The 17,208-nt window shown below is 33.2% G+C and overlaps 1 long non-coding RNA gene across 1 annotated transcript in view; it reads left to right on the forward strand.

Annotated features, from left to right (window-relative positions):
* The window catches only part of LOC123808859, a 75,048-nt gene extending 60,384 nt beyond the window's left edge, over positions 1-14,664 (forward strand). The window contains exons 6-8 of the long non-coding RNA XR_006783843.1: positions 5,943-6,025; positions 9,569-9,603; positions 14,396-14,664. This is a non-coding gene — a long non-coding RNA (uncharacterized LOC123808859). The remainder of the gene's footprint in view (positions 1-5,942; positions 6,026-9,568; positions 9,604-14,395) is intronic.
* The last annotated feature ends 2,544 nt before the right edge of the window (positions 14,665-17,208 follow it).

Here is a 17,208-nt window from a genome sequence, read left to right on the forward strand (position 1 = left end):
TGGTTTTTCTCCTAAGATAGTCAACACTGTCCAATAAATTTAAATATCTATCAATTACTTCTAGTGTAGGAACACTATATTTACTTTTTAAATTTTATAATGAAATCTTCATTTTGAATGTTAAATGTGCCTATATATAAAACATGGTATATATTATTGGCTTAATTAACTAAGACTTCAAGACAATTTTCTGAAGTACAGAATGATGGGTGAATTTGTCAAATGGACATTCAATTTTTTGTGTTTGTATTTATTTTTTTGTATTTATATTCATCCTGTCATAGAACTTTATCTCCATTGATGTCATTGCTATTATTCCAATATGAAATTAGGGCATCCACTTTTCAAATTATGTATATATTATAATTAAATCTATTATGCCATATTGTTACAGAACCCCACCACTGCTGTTCTGGAACAATTGTGGGTTTCAATTGGCCACTGCCAAGAAGTGTGACTCCTAATGCAAGCAAGAGCTTGATGAAAAAGGAAAAGGATTGTTTGTTTAAAGGTTATACACATTTAGAATAATGGCAGATTTCTGCAGTGAAGTCCTGCTCCCTCTAAAACCACCCAAGAACATTAAGTCCTGCCTCCCTTTGCCAAACCAGGCCAGTTTCAGAATATGTCAATCAGAGGTACTGTCTTTCAGAAAAGCAGAAGTCTGCGGCTCAGCATCCAGGGTGCAGTTCAACTCCAAGCATCCCTCATGAATCAGGGTGGCTAGGCAGGTGCCCTGCAGCTCCTTCAGCTAGCTCTGCAGCCGTCTTCTCTTTTTTTATTCCAAACAGCATGGATTCTTCCCTTCTCTTACTCCAGACTGTGTGGCTTTTGTTCTCCTCTCCAGTGGACCCCCTTTCTTATACTCCAGACCTTGTGGTGCACCCATTTCTCTTTCAGCCTGCCCTCATTTAAATGCTCACCTGGAACTTCTTGCATGAGCTCATAACCAGCCCCTCCTATGACATGTTATTATCTTTCACCTTCTCTTGGCTGCCATCTTTAGTCAGGGCAAAAGTTCCCAGCAACTTCTGGGATGAGCATATGCCCCTGCCTCTCACGCAGGCTCTGTATAAACTCCCGGGCTATGTCATAAGTCCCTGAATGTTTTCAGTTACATATACAACTCACCCTGGGCTGCAGCCCTCATCCTTTCAGGAAAGCATGGTTATTAACTTGCCTTTGTTAAGTAGTGTATCTTAAATGCCGTATCATCCACTCCCCCTTCCTCCAATCAACTGCTGTGGGGGCGGTTTTCCTATTTTTAGGGGATTTATATTCTGCATCCCATTGCAATATGCCTCCAAATATTTGTAAAATTTTGTAGAAAATTCAATAACTTATCTCAAATCTGGTCAACTTGCCTTAATGATTTTGACATATAAAACACAACAAATTATACTTCCAGATAAGAATTTCTCATGACACTATATGATAGTAGTAAACTATTTTTGCATTCTGTAAATAGTCATGTAATCAAAGAAATCAAATCTGGAGAATATAGTTCTAATAATAATTTCAAAGAGAAATGACAAAACCTTTTTAAAATAGCATTACCAGTGACACAAATGTATAACTTGTAAAGGGAATGGTTAGAATTAACAAATATTTATTGGTCATTCATTACATGTCAGTATTTCTTTTAGGGAATTATGCCAGGTATTGTGAATTTTGTTACTTCTATATATTAAAAGTATATTTTTTATTCAAATATTTTTAAATCATATTTTATTGATTATGCTATTACAGTTGTCCCAATTTTCCCCCTTTGCCCCCCTCCACCCAGCACCACCCCCCTCGCTCAGGCAATCCCCACACTGTTGTCTGTGTCCATAGGGCATGTATATGTTTTCTTTGGCTACTCATTTTCCTATGCTGTATTTGACACCCCCATGACTATTCTGAAACTACCAGCTTATACTTCTTAATCCCTTCACCTTTCTGGCCTATCCCCTAACCCCGCTCCCTTACAGCAACCATCAAAACATTCTCTGTATCTATGATTCTATTTCTCCTCTGCCTGTTTGGTTATTTTGTTTTGTAGATTCAATTGTTTTTCTTTTGAATACTCAGTGTCATTAATTTACAGACATATTGAATAGTAGCAGATTAAAAATTCTAAATCAAATTTGATTATTCCAAAAATCCTATCAAGTGTTAACAAGTGTTCTTCACTGAGTTAAAAAAGAGAAACGTTTCCTTTTAAACTCCAGTGGGGTTTAAATCTAATAGGGAATATTCTTCTGAATTTTTAAACATGCATTTATTTATTTATTCACTTAACAAATATTTGTAAGTAACTGAAATAGAGGGACTTTTAATGGTGATACTTTCCTTATTTTCCTTATGGACACTCATGTTTCTCGCATTTGAAATAAGGACTTTGTACAATTGTGGTGATTGATATATAGGGTCAGACACAAATAACACACCTTTTTATTACAAAAGCATAAGCATGTAATTCTGTAACAATGATATCACACTCAAGCACACCCTATGACATTTTAGGGGAAATATTCAAATTAACACTATAAATTTTTATACCCTTATTATTACCCTACCAACCACCCTCACACAGGTGTTATTTCTGCCAGATACTGTGTATATTAATATGTTCTTATATACCATGTAAAATTAAATTTATATATAATATGCATTTCAATATTTTTATTATTTTAAAGATATGTATTTTATGAAGTGCATTTTATCACAATTAAATGGTGCATTGATAGCAGGAGCAGGGGTCCTGAGGGAGACAATGTCTGGCTGTTGGTCACCTGTTTATCCAAACAGAAGGTAGAAGGTGATGCGCAATCATAGGTTTCATTGTATATGCCATTAAAGTTTAACTATCACATACTGGGAAAATGATATAGAAAATACATATTAAATAGTGCATACTACATTTGAGAGGTGGAAAGGTGATTACTTGAGATATGACATTGACATAAATTCTAGCCCACAGAATGATGGCCCTCCACCCTCTTCTACGAAACTGACTGTAGAACAAATAAGTGATTTTTGTGTAGATGTTAGTACTTACTAGAAACACATGCTAATGCAAACAGTAACAATATATTTAAATTCATGGAATTTTAAAGAATATTAAGTTTGCTTTTAAAATTATACCATCTGTATGGAAGGTAGTTATTTTTTTCTGTTAATCTGTTCATTCATTTAGTAAACCTTGTTATATGAGGACAATATTTAGACTATATTAAGTATGTCTCAACTATGCCTAAATAACTATTTAATATTTCTGTTCAACAGATACATTTTTAACATGTTAATGATTGGTTCCTAGGAAACTGATGATATGCATGAGGAACCATTTAATAAACTGATTAAAATGTATCATATTGTTGATAATATTTATTAATAAATGATTTTACTTATAAATTATTGTAAGTAGTAATGTTATCATTGTTACAGATAACAGTAGCTGCCACTCTTTTCTTCTTGCCACCTCATTTGATTGACTTAAACTATTTAATAATGTTTTACTGTTGTATATGCATTCATATGTGTGTTTATAGAGTCAGTTATTTTTAAATACACACAAATGTAAATAGTTATGTTAGTATGTATATACATATATAATTGTGTATTTATTTACATGCTTAACATAAATATTTGCATGTATGTATATATTGTGATACAAATCAGGAATTATAGAACCAAAGCTTTATTTGAAATCATGATGGTTTTATTTGCATTGACTGCAAAGTGTCTACAACAGTTACTAACAAAAACAAATTTATAAGATGTGAAAATATTAGTATGTTTCTTAGTCACAAATAATAAAGATGTATATCCAAGTTACACTCAGTTTCTGAAAATTATTTCATAACTTTGTGAATAGAACTACAGTAAAGTCACTTTTGGTTCATTAGATAGCAATGGCAATATCAAATAAAAGGGGATGATAGTAAATTGTGAGATTCACTTCAATATATATTGTAATTTGCAATTATGTATAATTATATATCTACCCATGAATATCCATATTTATGTCTTGAAATCATGATCATTTTTCCTGCTTTGCTTTTTTCCCTTATAAATTGCCATGTAATTGCATTGTCAATATGATATTAAGTAAGGAAAATGGAACCTTAGGAAAATACTTGAATAACTCAAGAAACAACATGAGAACTTCTTAGCTAATAAACAAGAGAGAGAGGTTGAAAGATTGGTATGTTAGGGATCACTGACACTCCAGTTTGATTCCTTTATTTTATAACTCAGTATCTATAGGTAGTGGAGTTTATATACATAAATAGATTAAGAAAACTGAAATTATTTCTCCAATTATAGTGCTATTTCTGATTTTGAAATATCTTGTTGAAAGTCATATAACAGTAAACATTTTAGTTATTTACATCTTGTTATTTATACCTCTGATCTTATTGTAGCTAATATTTTAAAGCTGATATTTATAGAGTTATGAGTTAATACTTTTAGGATTAGCTTTAAAAATTCTGAGACAGCCTATTTATTTCAGACTACATTACAATATGATATTCTGGTTATGTAAATTATGTATTTCCATTTTCCCACCCACTTCTACAAACCTTTTACAATGTAGTGCTTTGTCAAGGAGTAATTCGGTTAAGTTATTTTACAATTTTACCAGAAGTTGGATTCAACTTCTAGAAACATAATTTTGAAATGTCTTGTTTGTACAAAGTCATATTAAATTGTCATCAAGAAATCACTTAGGGCTACTTGGAAACTCCATTCTCATCTAAATTACCCCTGCTTTTCTTATATTTCTATTGAAGTACCACATTAGTATAAAATTACTTTATAGAAAACTAGACATGAATAAAGGATTGTTTTCTTTCTACTCTACTTTTTCCCTTTTGTAGGTGATATAACTTCCCACACATGGAGTTTTAAATCAGATCACCTACAGGCAAAGTGCTGAATATACACTGGGTGCTGTCTCTGTTCACATATTCACTGAATGCCATTACCGTAGGGGATGCGGGATGTGGGCAGTGATGAATAGGTTTTATTTAACAATATGGATTTACACTAGGTCTATCTGAGATTTTACATTTGCAATATTTTGGGGAGAGAACGTCTGTGCCCAAGCTTTTCTGTGATGAATTGCAAGTAATGAGAGAATAGAAGGAACTAATATTTATTAGACCCTACTGTATCCTGATAATGGAAAAGAGAGTGCAATGTCCGTGCTATATTGTATGCCTTTTTTGAGGGGGTTGGTTCTCATTCGAATTTTGGCTTTTTTCTTTCAAATACTCATATATCTAGAATTGTTCATCTATGTTTGCTAGTTACTAAAGAATTGAAGAATTGAAGTTCATTTTTCCACCCTCACTCCAAAATTCTGTGACAATATTAGTTAAATGTTTTTGCTTGAATTAGCTGAATTTGCTTATTCTTTTGGTGATGATTTTTTGGACTGTAAGGTGCACCGGACCATAAGATGCACCTAGGTTTTAGAGGAGGAAAATAGGAAAAAAAATTTGAGGCAAAAAATGTGGTAAATATTTGATGACCTGTGACCCTACTCCACCACCACCACCCCTCACAACAAACTAGGTAAGCTACATTTGGACTATAAGATCCACCCCTCTTTTCCTCCCAAATTTAGTGGGGAAAGTGAGTCTTATAGTCTGAAAAAATACAGTAGTATATTTTTTCTGTGATATGTCCCACAAGTTGTTAAATTCAGAAAACCTATTTTAGATAAACATGTACATATGTACTACCTATCACCAGGAGTACTTTAAGATATAGATATAGATGAATCCATTGATTGTTTTTCTCAGGAGCAGCAGTTCATAAAACTTTGTCCATGCAAAGCTCTGTCTTGAAGAAGTATTATTCTGTACATACTTCAGCATTCCCAAATACCTTCTTCCCAATGACAAAACAAATGTTCAACTGCATTTATGGTAGCAAAAATTTCTCAGCAGGTCTATCAAGATGCTCTGAAGCTAAAGGAAGAGGATCTACCAATACAGAGTGTGATCTTTAATGAGGATTTCAGTTACTTGTAAGTTTTATGAGTATTTTCAAGTTGTTTCTTATTCCCTCCACGTGATTGATGAGGCACTAACAAATTTTATAAGAAACCTATTATCTCAGTATATATCCCTCTTTATTGCTCACCCCTGAGCTAAATCTCTTTAGGGCAAAGTCTGACTGAAAACTATTGAGAACTGAGTAAGAACATCATTCTATTTGCACTTGAGATCCCAAGCATGAAACCATCATGGCACTTTACCCCGCACCTAATATCTGCACAGCAAACACTTACACCATGAATAAGACATTGTTAGTAGACAGTTTGTTGTTGTTGTTGTTGTTGTTGTTGTTGTTGTTAACTAGGTACATTACCTTCATACTCTCCAGTTCTGCTTTAATCTCCAGAGACAATTAATAACAAAGTAAGATCTAGATTGCTGATAGCAGTCATTCCTTTGTACTTTCTTATTGTTTTAGTTGGGTTTTTTATCATTAATAATCCTGTTTCATGTTACAATTATTTGTCTTGACCACCTCAAATCATTTTGGGTGTTGATTGTCTAAAAATAAATTATTAATATATACTCTCTGAAATCTTCAAAGTAATAATACATTCAATATTGAAAGAAAATATGCTTACTGGGAAGAAGTTTTCTCTCCCTATCTTTAATAATGGACATATTAATCACTGTAAGAATGAAAGTCATAAGGGAGGAAAGAGTGGTTTAGAAACTGAAATGGGAGATGACAGGAAATCATTAGAAAAATCAATATGTTTAAATGATGAAAAATCAAAGCATTATACTTCTAAGATATATACAAATATCAAATAAAGTAGTTTAGTTTTCAAAAAGCAGTATTATTCTACTCTAGAGGAAAACATAAGATCAGGTTATAAACATGATAATAGGGGACCTAAAATAAAATTTAATATTTGTGAGTCACAATAATGTTTAGTTCCAGGAAAGACAGAAAATTGTGGTGGATTACACCATTCCATTTGAAAGTCTTGTTGATAGCAATGCATTATAAAACCTGTGTCTGTAGGTCTGTTTGAACATATGTGTTATGTGTTTATACATGTGCTTATACAGGAGAAAGAGTGAGGTACAAAGGTCTAATTATTTGAGTCTACACAATCCTATTTAAAAAATAAATTTTAACATACATATATTCTAAGCCAGAGATTCCAAGTACAGGTACTTGTCCAAGAGAAATGAGGAGAGATGACCACAAAGAGATTTGTACAGTGACCTTTATAATGGTTTACTTATAAAACGCTAAACTAAAAAGAACCCAACTATCTACCAGTATAAAAATAAATAAGTAAATGATTGTTATTAAAATAATTTGTATACTTTAAATTTGTATATTTCATTGCATATAAAATTTATTCAAAAGAACTGTAAACAAAAATACTTCTTGCTAGTTCCTTCTTGCCTGCAAAGTTTCTTTTGAGAAATAGGCTGATAGTCTTATGAGACCTTCTTTGTAGGTAACTTTCTGCTTTTCTCTTGCTGTTTTTGAGATTCTTTATCTCTCACCTTTGGTATTTTAATTATTATGTGTCTCAGTGTGGTCCTTTTTGGGTCAGACTTGTTTGGGATTCTCTGTGCTTCCTGGACTTAGATATCTATTTCCTTTGGCAAATAAAGGAAGTTTTCTTTCATTATTTTTTCAAATAAGTTTTAAATGTCTCACCTTCTCCTTCTGGCACTCCTGTGATTCAGATGTTGGTAAATTTAAAGTTGCCCCAGAAGTTCCTAAGCCTATTCTCATTTATTTGAATTCTTATTTCTTCTTTCTGTTCTGATTGAATATTTACTTCTTCCTTATGTTCCAAATCATTGATTTGAATCCTTGCTTCCTTCCTTTCACTGTTGGTTCCCTGTAGATATTTCTTTTTTTCACCTAGTACAGCCTTCATTTCTCCCCTTATACTTTTGCCATACTCAATGAAATCTCTAAGTATCTTTATCACCACTGTTTTAAACTCTGCATCTAATAGGTCAGCTATCTCCATTTTGCTGAGTCCTTTTACTGGAGTTTTGTTCTGTTTTTTTCACTTGAGCCATATATTTGTCTCCTTAATTTGGCAGCCTCCCCGAGTTTGTCTGTGTTTATTAGATAAAGCTGCTTTGACTCTCTGTCTGGGCACACCTGTCTAGGTAACTGACAGGGCAGGACAACCCGCTTCAAAGCTTTGTGGCTTTGTATGTGGGGGAAAGGATCAGAGAAAGGGCAATGCCACTGCCTGACTCCTGGGGACTTGTTTGGCACTAGCCCTGCTCCCAGTCCCTTATGTTACTGGCTCCCCTCTAGCTGTTGACCTGGTGGTAGTTTCCAAAGTGGGTGTGTGTGTGTATGATCTAGGACCATGCAGATCCTTTAAACAGACTCTCCTGAGAGACTGACAGTTTCTTCCACCACCCCAACCCCCACTAGTTTTTACAGCCAGAAGTTATAACTCTTTATTCCCTTGATGACACACAGTCTGTCCTGGAACTCACTCCCCAGGTATCTCTAATGTGAGACTGCCCATTCTGCTGGCTGCCACTGTCTCATCACCTCAGCCTCACCACGGCCACACCATGTCCTCTCTGCCCTGGCTCCCCATCTCTGCTCCTCCTTTCTGTCTGGATGAATATGTCTTCTTTAAATCCTTGGTTGTCAGACTTCCTAAAATTTCTGGCAGTTCTGAGTGTATTTGGTTTTGCAATTAGTTGTAATCCTTCTTATGGTTGTGCCAGTAAGCAAAGTGTGTCTACCTATGCCTCTACCTTGATCAGAAGCTCATGTTGCTACATTATTGTTAGACAAATAGGATGTAAGGGAACACTGTTACTATAAGAACATATCTCAAAATGATACCAGGGTAATTGACTGACATATGTGAAAGTATCAAATGTATATTAACTAATAATATAAACTCAAAATATGTAAAGCAAAATGGGTGAATAATAAAAGGGAAAACAATCAAATTAGTAATGATAATGGAAGATACTAACCTATTTCTCTGTCCCTGGTAGAATAAGCAAACAGAAAATCTGTAAGAATAAAGAAAGGGTGATTCTGAATGAAAATTCTGATCAAATTTTTACACTTGAAATATAACACCAACAACTGAAGCATATTAATTTTGTTAAAGGACCTATAGAATATTTATGAAAACAGAAATATTGTTGGAAAGGAAACAAGAAGACGTTATCTTACCAAGTTAAAGCAGACAACAATAAAATAATAATAGTAATTAGATATTTCTGTCTGGCCACATCAACCTGAAAATGGAGTGGAACCCACATTTCTGTCTGGTAATATTTGGGGGGCCCCCAACTGATGTTGCCAACAAGACAATAGTTGTCAAAGAAAAATACACAAGTCCTTCATCAAAGATTTAATAAAGATTTAATTCTTAATATATATATATTATAAAATATATATATTTTAAAATATATATATATAATATATAAATATATAATATATATATATATATTTTTTTTTTTTTGCTTACCAACCTGAATTTGGAAAGGAAGAGACCATGTGAAATTTTATTTTTCTGTGTTTTAACTAGGCACCACTGATGGAGATCTGGAAGAGCTGACTGGGGTAAGAATCCTCACTCACTCATGACTCTATTCTGCCAGTTTTCCCAAGATCTGGTCTGTAGGTTCCACAGGAAGTGGGATGTTCCTCATTACCAGAACCCATAGCTGGGGACATAGAATTTTTCCTATGTTCTTCATGGTGGGCGCTTGGCCATGAGCCCTTTTCTCTAGAGCATCTCATAAATAAATAAGCTTATCTGCTTTAAATGTTGTCCACTATGACCACTCTAATTCTAGATTGTCTTTGGTAAGGTAAACTGTTCATTCATCCTTTACACAAAAGGACTATTCACTTGAGGCCTCACACTGGACCCAATATATCTTAAATCAGACACAGTCCGAACCTGATCTAGTCTGCTTCTATATCAGTTGTAACGTGACCCAGACCTGGTCTGGTGTCTAAATCTGACCCAGTCCAAACTGACCCAGTCTGGTCTCTATGCTGGAACAGTTCTGACCCTGGCATTTAGGTTGGACCCAGTCTCAGCTTGTATCTAACCACCTTGCTACTGCCACTTAACTTTTCTAATATTTTGTCTATATATTGTTTTCTAGGTAACCATCATGTCATAGGCAAATAATATACTTCTTTTCCTTTCAGATACTTAGGACATTGAGCTTGGCTACTTGACTTGTTTTAGCCATTGGGGTATTATTAAACATGATGAGAGTGAAGGCTTAAAATATGGGTGTACTGTGGCCTGGTCTTTTGAACTTATATCTTTAGCCATGAGAAAATGATGCCTTAAATAATTATTTGTCCAAAGAAGATGAAAGACACAAGTTGAGAATCTGGATTCAACCCATGGCTTAGAGGAAGCCCAGCCGGTTCCAGACTATAAAGGCCAAATCTCAAAGTGAGAAATAAATATTTATGATGGAATGCCACTAAGATTATGTGGTTGTTTTGGCAACAGCAGACTAATACAACTTTGAACCCTTAGTCATGAAAGAGTGCTCCTATTTCAATATATGTTTCCAAACAACCTTATAATCTGCTCCCCTTACATTCTTTTTTATTGAAATTTTTGGTGTAAGTTTGTTAATAAAAATATATAGGTTTCAGATGTACAATTCCATAATACATCATCTGCATATTTTATTGTGTGTTCAACACCCCAAACCAAGTCTCCTTTCTTGCATCTGTTAATTAACACAAACCAAATGACATTTGTTTTATTATTGTCTACACATCACCGTTGAGAAGTCTGAGATCCAAGGACATTGTAAAATTGCATAACCAAATAATGATTTTAATCTAGGTAATGTTGCTACAAAGCCTATGCCTTTGGCCTGCACAAAAATTCTGATTTTCTAAATATAAGATACAAAGATATATAAAATAAAGTAAGAATGGTAGTACATATTTTAACTTTTTGTAATCCAATTTCAGAGAATTAACATAAAGATAATTTATTGGTTCCTTTTTTTCATTTTAATGAATGAGAAAATAGTGCCTTCCATTAAAAAAATGTTTTTCTTATTTTCTTCTGAGCCATAAAATTGCATTATGATTCACCCATTACGTAGCAGACATATTCTTATGCTTGAACATGGTCAGGATGGAAAATTTCTTATTTCTTAATAAGCATCACGGGATGCTTTATAAATTCACTCTATTGCAATGAGTGCACTGAGGAAAATTCTGTTGTTTAATATTATCCAACCTGAACAAAGTTCATCAACAGAATTATTTTGTAAATCAGCTAGCTGTGTTTTACATAGTCATGTAAATTAATGTTTTATCCATCTACTCTATTTAATGAATGATATTTAAAATAATTCAGCTCTTATTGTCAACATGTAAATTACAAGGGACTGTAGTATTAGTCTTATGGTAGATGTCAAATTAGCAAAAATTATCAGGCATATTTAGAAACTGTGTATATACAAACTGTTTAGTCTCATCTTAAGGTAAAGTTAATTTTATTAGCCATGGTAGAGGATAAATACTAACCCTTAAGCAAAGAGGTTGATGTTGGAAGACATTGATTACTTTCTTAAACAATGTGATTATTTTTACTATGCTTAGAATGTCAAACAAATAATTAATACTAAAATCTCTGGCCACTTCTAGAAACATATAAACTAGACTACAGTTTAATACCACTCCAGTGATATCAAATATATAATACATGTGTACACAGTATTTAAATTAAATGAGTCTGTATATTCATCTAACATAATTATTCTATAAATTTTAGAATAAATAGGGTGTAGTCACTAATGATCATTTTATTGCCTACACATTAAAAAATAAATAGTATGAGCAGGGAAGGAGAGTGACAAAACAAAATGACAAAGAAAAAGTAAAGCCACAAAAAATATCACCTGTTTAAGGATGGTCATAAAGGGAACATAATAGAAAAATGTGAGAGGAGACTGAAATGTAGAATGTCAGTTCAGAGTGGACTTTGGTTATAAGGCTGGGTTGTTTACATTTCATATCATGTATAATAAAGAGTGCTGCATCTATTAGTGAAATCACACTACAGAGTACATCTTTTATGAGCATCCTACTAAAAAAAGAAATTGAAATGTATTTATTACTCTTTACTTGTAAATATATATATATGGTATTGTTTTAATGGTATTGATTTGTGATTCAAAAGACGTTACTTAGCTGTGATGTTGCATTTTGACTAAATGCTTCAGTGTCTTATAATTTCTTGTGATGATTATTTTCATTCATTTGTGATGAAGCTAGATGCTGTTTGGAATGCAGCCTGTTTGCTTGGATCAAAGCAAAGCTGATTGACCTTTAATGAAATTCAACCTATGAGTTTGTCTCATTAGTCACCTATTTAAACTAAATGAGCTGGTATATTTATCCAATATAATTACCCTGTAGTCTACATCTTAGAGTATAGTCAACTTTATAAGATTATTTCATACAATATATTCCTATCTCAAAAGAATTAATTTTTAAGATTATCATACATTTTGTTTTTTTTATGATTTTGTCATCCAAAACATTTAGAAAATCTGCATTACATGGAATACAGCTTGATAGATCTAAATAACTTTAGAAAAAGGAAAATGTTATTTAATAAGATGGGAATTAAAATAACCAATAATAATGTAAACATCCCAAGTAGCTAACATTTTCTCTCTCAAATTCAATATGGTCAGCTGCAGCTAAGCTCTGAATTTGGTAAGGGATCCTGTGCGTGCACTGGTATTTCTGACATATGTGGGTCATGTGAGGGGTCACACAACTAAGCACATAATCTGAAGAATAGAACCTATTACACAGTGAAATTTTGAAATAAGTGGAACATAGTAAATATAACATTAATGCTATGTTGAAACTGAACATTAATAATTGTTAATATTTACTAACTGACTGAAAACGTATTAAAATAGCTGTTGTCATCAGTAACTACAACCTTAGAAAAATTCTAGGGTCTTCCCATACAAATAACACAAATATTTGAGGAAGGGGCTAATCTCTACGTTTTACAGCTAAGCAGTCTCAGGAAGGCTAAGTATTATCATTACTTCCCTTAGCCAGTGAATGTCAAAATTTCCATGCAGACAGGGAGAATCCAAATTCACAATTCCTACCAGTTGGGTATGTTTTTCCAAGGCCAAAGATGTAGCATTCACATTACTAAAATAAGTAAATGCAAAAGTGATTGCATTTATTATATACGCTTAACAGTAAATACATAAACTATGACATGTGGCTATTGGTTTATATGTAGACATGCAGTAATGTCACATTTTTATCAGGAAAAATTGCTCTCAAGCGCCAGGTGGTGTGGGCTTTGGTTTGGGAAGCAAGCCAGATGCCGTGTGCACCTGGGCCTGCTCTTTTCATCTGATTACTAGCAGATTATTTCTGCTTATTTTATTTTATTTATTTTGACATCATGCAATATTTCATGTAAAAATGAGTATATACATACTGGCTCCCTCACTAACTACCTGTATTTTCTTAGGTGAATTTTATCTGTATCTCCTCATCTAAAAAATGAGCATAATCACAGCATATGGTTGTTGTAAGGATTAAATAAACATACAGAGTACTTAGAAAGTGCCTGTCACAAATAAATGCATCCAAAAGAACACATTACTATTATTTATATAGTACTATTCCTTATTATTTACTATTACATTACATTTTGTGAAAATAATCACTATATTTATATATTTATACTTTTATTATAAAATGAGTAAAATATATTTATACATTTATACTTTTATGATAAAATGAGTTAAATATAGTTATTATTTAAACTTTTATGATAAAATGAGTGAAATATCAATGTCCGTGTTTTAATTAATAGTCAACCTAATTAATTGATAGGCAAAAATCCCTACCTTCACCTATTTCCTGAATGTTTAGCTTCGTTAAAATACTTCAGAAAATGCTTTATAGATTATGATAGTGAAAATGTTTCTGAAATGAGCAAAATAAATGGTGATTATTATAGAAGAGGTGAAAATACATATGAAATCTCAATTATATTTAGAGTTACTGTGTCACTTTATAACAGCATCATCCAATCAGAACTGTTTTTTACCCTATTTACTTTCAACAATAGAACAATAAAACAAAATACTAGAATATTTTTACTCAGCAGCTACTATAGAGGAAAATATTTAGATTTAAATTCAGAAGAAACAAAATTAATTTATAATTTGATGAACCATGCGAAAGAAGACAATTGTATTTTTATCAAAATCTTGTAAATTTATTTCTATGATTAAGATAAATCCAGAATATTTTTAATCTACTAAGAACGTGGAGCCAAAGCCTTCATTCACTCATAATTTTATTTGGACAGATTGGACATCATGCTGGATGCGCACAGCCAGGACCTGCATGCAGGTCGGTGTTCATGACAACAAGACAACGAGACCGCCAACAGAAACTCAGAACTACAAACTTTATAACTCTCAAGTATTCCAAGCAGCAGGCATTAAACAGAAATATTGCACCCATGAAAAAGTATAATAGAAGGGTCTTTGGTTATATTTTGCTTGATTCTTTGTTTTGTTGTTTAGGTTCCTGTTAAAGGTGAGATCATATGGTATTTGTCTTTCACTGCCTCAAATTTAAAGGACACATGGACAAAAACTAGGGGGAGGGTGGTAATGGGACGGAAGTGGGAAGGGTTGGGTGGGTGGGCTGGCATAGGAGTAAAAGGGAGAAAACTGTACTTGAACAATGATTAAAATAAGAAAATAGGGGAAAAAAGAAAAGAAAATTGGGAATTCTCTTTCATCCCTCATGCCCAGTTCCCACCATAATAGGCTTCTGATGTGTGTGTGTATATATATATATATATATATATATATATATATATATATATATATATATATATATATATATATATATATATATACACATAGTCATACACACATACATAGTCATAGTCTATACATATATATATATATATATATATATATATAGTCTGTGGTGGTTTCAATACAATCTAATGATACTTTTTTCATTACAATCTAATGACACATGGATTTTCTAAGGACATTATTCACTACTTATGATATATTATTAATGTTATATCTCTTAAAGGTAACATTATATGGGACAACTGTAATAGAATAAACAATAAAAATAGAGAATAAAAAATAGAAGGGACTGACTGGATCATCATGTTGTGAGTACTGGGCAACATGAAACTCATTCTTTCTGGGTAAAGTGGAGAATTGCTGTGATTATTAGGGATGTTTTGCTCCCTGTTCATCCTGTTCCATTGGTTACTGTAGGTAATTAACTAGTTATTAATAAGAAAAGAGAGCAGAGGGAATTAGAAATTGAGTTTAATGGAATGGAGAGCATACCCCTGTTTGCTTCACCAGAAAGCTACAACTTCACACCCCAGGGGATCATAGCATCAGTCTGCCAAGGAGACTAACACTACTCCCTTCCCAGTGTAGTATGGAATTTTAGGGGTGGGGAAGGGGGGTATGCTTGTCCATAGAGACTTGTCAGTCTAACTAGAAGATAGACCCATCACTCTGTCCTCATCATATGGTGGAAGGGGTGACAGATCTCTGTGGGGTCTCTTTTATAAAGCACTAATCCTACTCTTGAGGGCTTCACCCTCAGAAATTAAACACCTCCCAAAGGCTCACTTCCTAATACTGTCATGTTTGGGGATTAAGATTTCAGCATATGAGTTTTGGTGGGGACACAAATACTCAGACCTTAGCACTAGCTTTGGGTTACTCTTTCAGTCAATGCTTCTCAGTCTTGGTACCATTGAAATTTGAAGCCGGACTGTCCTTTGTGGTGGAGGCTATGGGAATGTTTAACGGCATTGCCGAACTCACGCTAGTATACTTCGTTGTGACAACCAAAAGTGTCTCTAGACAATGCCAAATGACCATTTGAAGGCAAAATCAACCCTGCCCCATACACACACCGATTAAGAATTACTGCTCTAAAATAACAAAACATAATTTACAGTAGTCGACACCAATAACTCACAGTAGTTGAAACCAATAGGCTGCTACTTGCATTGCTTCAGCAGTTTGACTCCGTCAGGTTTGGCGGCTCTAAGATTCACTTGCATTTCCTCTCACACTACTTTAACATCAAACACTATACCCATATCTGAGCGAGAAAATATTTTTAAAAAGAGGTAAGGTGCACTTGTACCAGTCTCTTTTTATTAGGAAAGTTAATACTTTCCCTTACCTTGAACACAGGCAGACTTCTGCTAATTTCTGTTGGGAGAGAACTGTTTCTCATAGCCATTCCTGGTTGTAGAAAAAGTGACTTTTCTGCATGTCTGTGATGGATGGAAGAAAACAATGAGGGCTTTAGGAGAGAATATTGTGTCAGCAACTAGCAGTGCCTGCCTTGGTCTAAATATTTAGAGGTAAAGGAAAACAAAAAGCCTATAATCTATGAAGTGTACAACCATGTTGCATTATTAATTTATAATGCTCATAACTTTTTAATTATAATTATGACCTTAGTTTGAACTTGTTGCCATATTCCTACTAATTTTTAATCACCTTGTTTTTATCTATGTTTTCCAAATATGCATTTATATGTCTGTGCATATCATCATCTGACAATATTCTATAACCCCTTCTACCTAGATGAAGTGTAATCTTACAAAATGTGAATTTCCATCAGCATTTGCCTTGTTTGTTTTCACACTTACTCTATGCTTATCATGTTGACCTTCCAGTGATATATATTTCTTGTTTCTCCCATTACCAAAATATGCATTTGAATAGCAAAATATCTTCTCACACATTATAGTTTATAACCAATTGAATAGTTAGGGATCAAAATATTACCTATGAAGTAAAAAATGAAAAAGGCTACAAAAAAGTATGCTTGATTTATAATCATAGTAGGGATTTTCTTTCATTTAAATGTATGTATTATGTTTTTTATAAACATGGCACAAAGGTATTGAATTCTAATGGTATACTGCTTCATATAATTAAAAGCTCTTCATACAGCATCAAATCATAAGACCCAATGCAGAAAAAAAGAAACAAGCAAACAACATTACATGAAAATAGAGGATGTCCTGTAATTCATAGTGTCTTCTTCATTAAAGAAAAAGAGGAAACCTGGAAGTATCCAAGCACCCTCATCCCCAAAAGGCAATAT

Source organism: Phyllostomus hastatus, unplaced genomic scaffold, assembly GCF_019186645.2.
Source record: "Phyllostomus hastatus isolate PE091 unplaced genomic scaffold, TTU_PhHast_1.1 phas_scaffold_501, whole genome shotgun sequence".
Lineage (NCBI taxonomy): Eukaryota > Metazoa > Chordata > Mammalia > Chiroptera > Phyllostomidae > Phyllostomus > Phyllostomus hastatus.